Source organism: Lycium ferocissimum, chromosome 3 (assembly GCF_029784015.1).
Source record: "Lycium ferocissimum isolate CSIRO_LF1 chromosome 3, AGI_CSIRO_Lferr_CH_V1, whole genome shotgun sequence".
In the NCBI taxonomy this organism is placed as follows: domain Eukaryota; kingdom Viridiplantae; phylum Streptophyta; class Magnoliopsida; order Solanales; family Solanaceae; genus Lycium; species Lycium ferocissimum.
Genome location: NC_081344.1, coordinates 69,470,665 through 69,481,573, shown reverse-complemented (window position 1 = coordinate 69,481,573; position 10,909 = coordinate 69,470,665).

Sequence of the window (10,909 nt, the reverse complement as noted above, 5' to 3'; positions counted from 1 at the left end):
TATCATTTGCAGTGCTATTTAGTTGTCTTCAGGAACATCAAAATATTCATGTTTCTGAGTAAAACCTCCCAAAGAGAAAAAAAAAAAAATAAAGATATCTATTATCTTATCTTTTGCCAAATTTCACCAGCGTTAATTATTTATAATTATCTTTTTCATAGGTGTTTCATTTTTCTACTTTTTCTTTCTTTTAATGATTTTCGCATTATTTAGTGTTTGTTAATTTATCTGCAGGTTACTGCAGGGCAAGTTGATAGTACTGGAATGCTTGCACTGAGTTAAGTTCAGAATTTTTTTGAAAAGGTTTTAAGAGTCACCATTACTGTTGTTGTAGTATCTTAGCGGCTGCATTTGTGACTTGCTTTTCTTAAACTCTAACATCAGACTCTAGAGATGTTACAACAAGCTTTGGTTACGATTACATCCTTCTGCAGGTAGCCTTTTGTTGTAATTTCCCCCCCTAAATCTAACTTGATTTCAGCAGTACAGTGTTGGTCTTGTGTCACGATAAAATACCCGCTAAGACGTGATTGGCACCAATAACACCACCCTTGAGGGCGAACCATATACCATACTCTTAATCATTTACAAGCACTAAAAGAAAATAAGTGCGAGTCCCGACAACGTTATTAATGATAAAAATGCGAAAAAAGTCGCCAACCAAATCCATAATCGATTTATGAAAACCAATCAATGCTAAGATAAAAAAAAATCTCTAGCCCATTCCACGCTAAGACCATGGAGCATCTAACGAGTACATGAGTTTGAGTGTCGGGCATGTAAACCCAAAATAAAAAGAAATAACTAGAAATAAACTGAATAGTATAAAATACATTTCTTGCCTCTGCCGAGCAATCGGTGGCTCACTTCGACGACGAATGTTTACGAAGTCTTGTTACCATCCTCGTTCTCGAAAACGAGTATATCTAGCATGGACATGCGGGTAAGTAGAGTTATACATAAATATAACCCGATAAGATCCTCGACCCTTAAGCAAATACCCCCTAAAACAAGTGTTAAAAAAATACAAACACCCTGCCAAGCACAAAAATATTATGCACATGAATATATTATTATATAATAGGAGGCAAGGAATTAAAACATTTTATTTTATCAAATATATTATATGTCTCCACAATTTACACTACGAACCGTGATAAGTGGTAGTTAAAAAATTAGTCAACACTGTGAATCGCAACAACATACACAATGTACCAAATATGGAAAAGGCATCTGGCAACTTTGCGGGGAAGCATCGCAATGCGATATCATCAAGAAGCATACACAATGTCGATATCATGGCTCATGACTATATCACATCGCAAAAATAATTTATAAAGAGATTTTTGGATTATTTGAAAATAAAGTATATGCGGTTGGCCTTAATGATCACCGATTACGCAAGCACACGCTTGCCCCTAACACACCGTGGACCGTGAGATAAAAACATATTTTTAAAACGGGTTTTAAAGTATCTTACAAGCTTAAAATCTCACTTACCTCGCTAACGACAAGTTCCTCAACCTTGAAACGTCTAGAACACCAACCAAACAGCCTCCAATGGCCTTAATCTATGCAAAAATATTGATTAATAATGTCAATTATGCTAGTCGGGGTCTAATGTCAATTATGCTAGTCGGGGTCAAATCTCAATATTCCTAACTTCCAAAGTTAGAGCTAAATCCCGATATATCAATCTGCCCTCAATGTGTAATGCACTTATCACTGTATTACTATTTCATTCCCAACATACTGGTTATAAGGTATTAAAAATAAAGAATAGAAAATTAGCACTGTATGTAGGTTTGAAGAGTGCTTTGCATATTTACATAATGATTTCTCCTGTAGCATTAACTTTTGATATAACCAAAACATTCACCCATCATTACCCAATCATTATGTTTCCAAGTCATCATCATAGCAATAATTATGTATTCTAATTGAGAAGTTGGTAGGAATCGAACTGTATCAGTAGTAAAAGAATGGGTTTGCACAGTAGCTTTTTAGAAAAAAAAATCATACTCTTTCTCTAATTCCACTAACTCTCAATCATTGACAAATCATTATAAGATATAATGGTTCTCCAATTCAATATACTAATCCCGTAGAATATGTATAGGAAGATACCTGCTTGTTAGGCTTCTGAAATTTTGTGCTGCCACTATTTAGGAAACCCCTCTGTTTTGAATACATATATATATATTTTTTCCTTTCCTTTTCCTTTTGGGCTTGGCCAACTATTACTTTTTTTCTCTCTTTAATTCCAATTACTTAATTTCTTTTCTTTTAAATTCCTTTTAACTAAAATTACTAACTAAATCCTTATTTAAAAATTGGGTTATTACATCTTAGCACTTTAACTCTAGAGATTCTACGTATTGCATGTCGAACACATAGCTTGGCACAATATTCAATGCAATTATCAATGGCCTGTACACTTTTCAAACCCTTATTAGCAATTAGACAAAGAACTAACAACATAATGTTTAAGACAAACACCAACAATTGACTTTCATAAGTTTCTAAATAAATTCAACATACATTATCTTCTGATATCTGAGAATTGTGACAACCAATCCTCATTACCTTTTTCTCTCCCCGATTTTTTAAATAGCCTTGCGACATCCTACAAAATTAAACAAAAAAAAAAAAAAAACATTAAATCCAACCTATTCTATTTTTTCTTATTTTAATTAGATCCTGAAATATTAGGAACTCTTACTTAGATCAAACAATTCAGAGAAAACTTTTTATTCGGATGATTTGGTTCTTATATTTGGTCTTCATTTGGTGCAATATTTTTCGGCCCAAATATTAGGACTTGAATTATACAAATTTCGTAGTTGGTTTAATGCCCTGAATATTAGGACACCCTACATAATAGTTCAAATATGGAATGTTTTAATAAATAAAGTTTTAGTTGATTGAAAGTCCTAAATCCTAAATGTTAGAAAAATATTAAATGAAAATTTACCTAATGTGAAATCTATTTTTAAAGAGTAAAACTAACTATATATTTCCTTTTTCTTATTAAAACTATTGTACTAAGGAAAACTAAACCTAAAGCACATAGAATAAGGACTCCTGAAGCTACATCGAGAAACAAGTTAATTAATAATGGTAATTCTTTTAGGACTGCAAAACCTAGAACATATGGAATAACTCTTAGCTTAAACCTACAACAACAAATGTGATTAACAAAAATAGAAATTAAATACCTCATATTCCTCATATGTTTCTAGAATAGTAGTAATTATTTTCGTCAAAAAATGTTATTTGGTAGTTTTTCAATATTTTATTTTAATGACTTGAATCCGAATCAATGATGACAGATTAAAACATTGAAATTTGAATTATTAGAAAGCTTTGGAAATTTTTTACAAGGAAAATATTTTATTGTTTTTAGTATGCTTAATATTAGGACTTCTTGCATCATAAATCAAATATGGAAATCTTTAACAAATAAGGTTTTAGTTGATTTCAAATTTAATTTCAAGTACTAAGACTCTTTAATTAATTAATTTTTAATAAAACTATCCATGATAGTAAGTAAATAATTTTTAAAAATACTAAATAATGCGTCCGAATTATAAAAATATTAAATGAATAAAAATATGTGTTCCTGATTGTGAGAATGATGATTTGCTAGCTAAAAAGGTTGTAGGAAGAAAGATGACTTATTATTATTTGTGGTGTTGCATACAAAAGAACGGAATTTCCAATATATATATATATATATATATATATATATATATATATATATATATATATATATATATATATATACATACTAGTTTCATCGAGGCCCCGTGCTAAGCTACCCAAACTCATGATGTAAAAATAGATATTTTAATTAAAGAAATATAATTTGTGTTACGCTTTTCTTTGTAATAATAATAAAATTTCAAAAAAGTAAATTTGTAATAGATAAAAGCAAAACTTTCATTTCAATCCTTTTAACATTTAACTTTTATTGTTGAAACTATTTACTTCAATCAATCCGATTAGGAGTCAGGCTTTGAAGTTTATGTGTTCTGAATTCTAATCTTTTCAAGTTATTCGGTTCTATATTAACAATCAATACATCATCAATGAATTTTTAAGACAAACATAGAGTTTAAATCAAAGTTGCCAGATCTGATCAAACTCGCCGCACTCTAACTCCGCCCTGCTTCAAACTCATTTTGTTCTTATCTTAAACTCATTTAAGATTTTAATAATGTATTTTATTCTCACATGTATTAGCAAGTACTCATCCTTTCTCTAGAATCATCTAACACAATAAATTCTTTCAATAACTCTGAATTTATACTACAATATTTATTACTTTAGTTTCGAGTTTTTACACAATTAACCTAATGGTCTTACAAGAATATTAATAAATAATAATTAAACTAAATTAATAAAGTAAAATATTTTAAAACTATACTTAAAAATATTTTTAGGAATTTTATAAGTACGTATGAGCTCACTAAAGACACAAAATATGGAAAGTTTAAGGATAACAGATATAGTAAGACTTAATAAATGCTCCAGTTGTTTAAAAAAAAAAATCGGCTCCAAAGTTGCTTAAACTTAACCAGAACGTATAGGACAAACAATAAACTCCTCCCGCCTCAAAATATTTGTCACATTTCTTTTTTCGAAAGGTAATTTGACTAATTTTTAGAGCTAAATTGAATTAGATAAATCTATTTTTTTTAAAATTAAAATTTAGATATTCAAGAATTACAAGGAAATAATATCAATATAGTGATTTAAAAAAAAATATATTAGTTAACATTTATGTAATTTGGCCATCAATAAGTGAATTGTGACAGATATTTTGAGATGAAAGAGTAAAAAATATCTGAGCTAAAAAAAAAAAAAATCACAAGCAGGTATTACTCCAATATTGACCAATTACAAAGCCACATGTGAAAATGTCTTAAGAAAGGGAGTGGTAGCAAAAGTAAAAAATTTGCAGGGGAAAAGCAAGCAATAGCCACGTGGCAGCTTAATCACCAAGGATTGTGGAATGTGAGGACGACAAAAGTTTCATATCCATGCTTATATATAGTAGTAATATGGTGTTGCATACAAAACAACGGAAGTTCCAATATATATATATATATATATGGCCAAACCCATCGGGAGACACCTGTGGTTGACAACCTCTTTCACTTAGACACTTCAACTAAACCTTGTTCCATTTAGACATCTAGGGTAGGGTTTGACCGTGTCATTTGGACACTGGCCGACTTCCAAGCAAATTGTGTGATTTTCACAAAAAAAAAAAGCCCATGAAAAGGCTAAAAAAATAGATTTTTTTTATTCTTTTTGTTTCCTCCTTCTTCTTCTTTATTCCTTTTCTCTTTCTTCTCCACTTATTATTCTACCATTAATAAACCTTCCTCCATTATTATCTTGCTTACCAAAAAAATGAATAACAACCCCATTTTCTAAAAACATATGGCAATTTTTATATAAAATCAAAAAAGAATTTTGAGTTTAATATTAAAGAATTTCAGCCAAAAAAAATAAAATTAGCCCATCCCGTGGTCTCTTCTTCTCCGGCCACCCTTCTGGAATATTTCAGTGGTTGACTCTGACAAAATTTCAGTGGTTGACTTTGATAAATAAATAATTATCTTAGAAGTAATACAAAATTTCAGCCTACAAAGGAAAATAGATTTGAACTTTTAAAAAAAAAAAAGTTCACTGAAAATTTTTTCCGACAAAAACTATTCATTTTCCGGCCACTATTCATTTTCCGGCCAGAAGTATGTGCAATTTGTTTAGAAAGGGGTAGAAGGGGCTGGTAGGTGGGTTGGGGTTTTTTTTATTTTTAGTTTTTTAATAATTCATTTTTAAATATTATTGCGGACCCAAAATGCCACATGTAATCAGTTAATTGGTTATTTTGCCACGTCATCGGCGAGCGTATTACACACTCTTTACATATTTGGCTGAGTCAGCGAAAAGTGTCTAAATGGAACAGTCGGGACCCTACTTGCGGTGTAAATGAAATAAAGTTTAGTTGAAGTGTTCAAGTGAAAGAATCGGACGACCACAGGTGTCTATCAATGGGTTTGGCCTATATTTTTCTATAATATAGAAAGGTGAAGATGGTCGTACAAGGACATTATTGTCATTTCATCAGAGTCCATTGCAAATGCCAACATTGTCCTAAGTGCACTGTGTCAATGTTGACTAATGATTACCGAATTCGCGACTTTTGTAGCAAAAAAAAAAAAAAAAAAATGTTGAACCAAACTAGTACAAAAAAAAAAAAAAACATTAGTAGGTTTCACGCACTAAATTAGTGCGTAAAGCCTTTCACGCACCAATTTCGTGCGTGAAGGAGGCATCCAAAACCCTCATCATTCTTCCCGCGATTTCTGTTCTTTCTCTTCCTGAAGGGTATCTTTTTTTTTTGTCATTTTTTGTTTTTGGGAGTGATAGAAACCACGATTTCTGTTCTTTCTCTTCCGTATATACGATTCACAGAAGCACATTCATGGTTTCCCCTCAAAAGAAAAAAGTTCTCAGGATACTTTATTTTATATGCAAGAAGAAGGCATATTGTTTCCAAACTTTGCTTCCCCCGATCAACATAGTCACCCAAGAATAGGTAATTGGATGTTGGAGGTAATCCACCATACTCAAACAGCCTAAGTAGATCTGAATACTGACCATGGATATCCCCTGACCAGTGAGCATGTATTGCAAAGAAAAAAAAATTAGCTAAAAACACTGTTCAGTAAGAAAGACGAGAAGCAGCGGAAGGACGCAGGATAGAAATCTATGAACAAGAATATTAGCAACTAAAATGCATAAAGGAGTGAAGTCACGATGCATGCACAACATGAAGCAGGATAGAAATCTTTTGTGGTTTCTATCATTCCCAAAAACAAAAAAAGACAAAAAAAAGATTACCGCTCTTTTGTGGTTTCTATCACTCCCAAAAACAAAAAAAGACAAAAAAAAAAAAAAAAAGATACCCTTTAGGAAGAGAAAGAACGGAAGGTTTTGGATGCCTCCTTCACGCACCAAATTGGTGCGTGAAAGGTCACAAACAAACCTAGTAATGGTTTTTTTTTTTTTTTTTTTTGTGCTAGTTTGATTCAATTTTTTTTTTTTTTTTATGTTACAAAAGTCATGGATTCAATGATTACCCCATCTCTCACGTGGATAAGTGGTAGAGAGTATTGCATTGCTTGCAAATACTCTACCTATTATTTTTTATTTTTATGCGATACAATTTTCAGATTTCTTTCTTTGTTAAATGACAAGATTGCCCTTGGTTGTCCAAGGGCTTCACTCTTTTATACTGTGGAAATACAACTATAATTTTAGTCATAGCTTGTAAATCTTTGTTCGTCGTTTTTAGTAAAATCAATAGCAAAGCCAAAGAATTTTAAACACCCCTCCAGGCAAAAACAATGAGCTATAGTTTTCCTAATCTTTTTCGTTTCTTTCATAGCGGTGTCAATTCATACAAATAGTACTCCTGATTAAGATTTAGAGCCTGTTTGGATGGGCTTATGTTTATAAGACCAAAAAACGAGTTTATAAATTAAAAAATAAGTTGGGGTAATCAACATTTTTTTTTTTGGCTTATAAAAAATTCGCTTTTCGCCTTTATGTTCGCTTTTGGATAATTTGAAATCAATGGGGTTTAATTATTTTTTTTAACTTATTTTAAGCAAAATGAATTTTTCCCGCTACCAAACACTCAAAAAAAAAGGCGAACATAAGCGAGCATAAACTTATAAGCCAATCCAAACGGGCTCTTATGCAGTTCAAAACTATTAACTTTCTTGTTTTTCTTTTCTAATTTTCATTATTGAAGGCATATTTTATTTGCGATTAGACCCTTCAGTAGGGCCTTGTCACTTCGTTTCTCCGGTAGAAATTCAATCTCAAAAAAAAAAAAAAAAAAAAAAATTGAAACCCTCTCCCTCTTATGAAATGCAAGTACTGTGGTTTTCAACTAAATGTTAGGAATATTTTTATATTTAGTAAGAATTTAATTTTAAATTTTCATAATTTTGAAATGTCTTTCTTTCTTTTTAGATTTTCTTAATTAATCAAATTTCACCACATAACTTGAGATGGAGAATTTTAAAAGCTCATGATCAGTTGGTTGACTACCTGAATTTTCACCTTAGTGGTGAAGGTTTAATTTTTCACATTGTAATTTCTTCCCTTATTTTCCCTTCCTTACCCCCAATTTAATAAAAAGTTAAAAAGTAAAAACAAAACACATAACTTGAGATGAATAGAATGGTATACTGCTTCCTATATACCAGAAAATAATAAGCGTCACTGTAAAAGGCAAGAGTACTATTTTCAGTGAAAAAACATTTTCTTCTTTTTCCAAAGTTAGAAGGATAAATGAAACTGGCCCTTTTAGAGAGAAGTCAAAATATTAGTATGACATGAGCTTGAAAAGTCGACTTGGGATAATGTGCATGGGAGAATAACATGCTTGTTCAAATATTTCCTCCATAGATTTTTTTTATTTTTTATCTTTTTAAGTGGACAGAGGTAGTAGTAACTTGAGCCATTACTCGTTTGATGTCAGTAGTAAATGCTTTTCAACACATTATTAGACAAAATTAAGTCAAATCATTTAGCAGTAAATTAAGTGAAATGACCATGCCACCATTGACATTCCATCAGATGATATCCGCAACCCGAAATGTCCAAGTCTAATTCTATTCTTTTAACGTCCTTCATAGATTTTACTTGGAATGTTCTTTTCATAGTGGTGTTAAAATTTTGGAATCGCATATGTGACCCTCTATATGATTTTTTTATTTAGTTAGGTCGGAATTAATTAGAGTGAATTTAAAAATAAAATTTGATTATGTTGGGAATTTTCATTAAGATACGAGTATATTTGAAAATTTTGATGACGAGAGGGCTATTTTTGACCAAAATTTATAATGGAGGATATTTTAGCCCTTTTCCAAGATAGAGGGGTATTTTTGACCCTTTATAATTTAATGGGTTAACTACACTAAAGATTCACGTACTCTGACTCAATTATGGATAACTCCCTGTATTTTAAAATCAAACATTTACACTCCGTATATTATGAAAATTATGCATTTACACCTCTTATGATGTTATTTTTTTCTAAAAGAATTTAAACCTTTTAATAATGAAAATCCTACACAAATGAAATTTCATCTAACAAAGTATATAAAATAATTTTGAAGTGTAAAAATAAATTTAAAGACTAAAATAAAAAAGAGAAATTTCTATATAATAAATATTATAATGAAATAAATTATAAATTACTTACATATTTAAAGTGCAAAAAAGTTATTACTAATATAGTTGGTACATCTTGTTAAATAATTCGTGTAAATTTTCCTATTTAAGAGTTTCGAAAAATAAATGTTTCAAAAAATATTTATTATTTTTATAACAAAGGCATTAATAAAATATTTTGTTAAACTTTTTTATCTTCGTTTTAAGATTTCACAAAAGTTATTAATAAAAAGGTCTTATTTATAGTATTAGTTTGTCTTTTAATGATTATATTTTAATATATTACCGATATACGTCGTATAAGGTGTAAGTGGGAATTTTTATTGTACAGGAGATGTAAGTATTTCTATATACAAAAGAACAAACGATAATATTCTATAGGACATCACCGGTTGAATTTTGAGTTCCGTTGTCAATGATCAGGACACCCGTGCTCCCACTTAAAACAACATTCATAATTATTTGGACTAGATTGGGTATACGAGCAGTTCCACGTGGAAGAATCTTTCGTCAATATTTCATGATTCTCGTTACATCTAATACTGTTCTCAATCAAGATAACAAAGGAAAATTACTACATGGTTAACTATAGCCACGAGCATGAAATATCTAGATTTGCCCCTCTCTGTCGCTCTCTGCTTATTTTCCTTTCTGTCTATTTATAATTTGACCCAAACCCTAATCCTAGTCCTTCTTTGATACGATTTCACATAAAAACCCTAGCAAAATATTATAAAAATAATTCAATAATAATTTGAGAAAAATAGTATATGACGATTTCACATATTATCCAGTGAAAAATAATAAATGACGATTTTGTATATTATACAGTCTTTTAATGAAGGACAAAAAGTTCAATCAATATTTCTAAGACCGTTCGTGCTTTTAATATAATATAGATAAGCCAAGCACAAACTGATTTTAGCTAAAAGTCCTTTTTGAAAAAAAAAAACTTTTAAAAAAGCACTTTTCAAAAATAAAGCTTATTTTTAGAAACACCATGAAGCTATTAGACTCCTTAAATTCTTGTCTTAAATTCTAGGTTTATGCTTTTTTGGTCTCTGTTCAAAACCTTTTCTCTATTTTCAACACAAGTTCTCCTAATACCCTTATGACTTTTTACTGCAAAACTACTATCAATCTTTTACTGTCTACTTTCAAGGGGCTTTTAATTAAAGGTGACAAATAAGTTTTAAAATTGAGTTGGGGTAACTCTAGTTTTTTTTAATTGAGTAGGGGTGATAAACTTTAGATTAGTGATTAGGGAGTTTTGACTGGCCCCAAAGTTATATTTTTAACACTTTGACCCCAAGTTTTATTTTTTACACTTTGCCGCCAAGTTTTATTTTTAACACTTTGACCCAACCCATATAAACCCTACGAGCCAAAAAACGCGCCAAATTCTTCGTTTCCTAGCGCGTTTCCACTATTTTTGGCTCTTCTTTTGCCTTGTTTCTTCTTCTTCTTCTTCTTCTTCTTCTTCTTCTTCTTATCGTCTTCTTTTGTTTCTTCTTCTTCTTCTTCTTGCTTCTTCTTATTGTATGTTTCGCTCGTTTCTTCTTCTTCTTCTTCTTCTTCTTCTTCTTCTTCTTCTTCTTCTTCTTTTCTTCTTTGTTTTTCCTTTTTTTCTTCTTCTTCTTCTTCT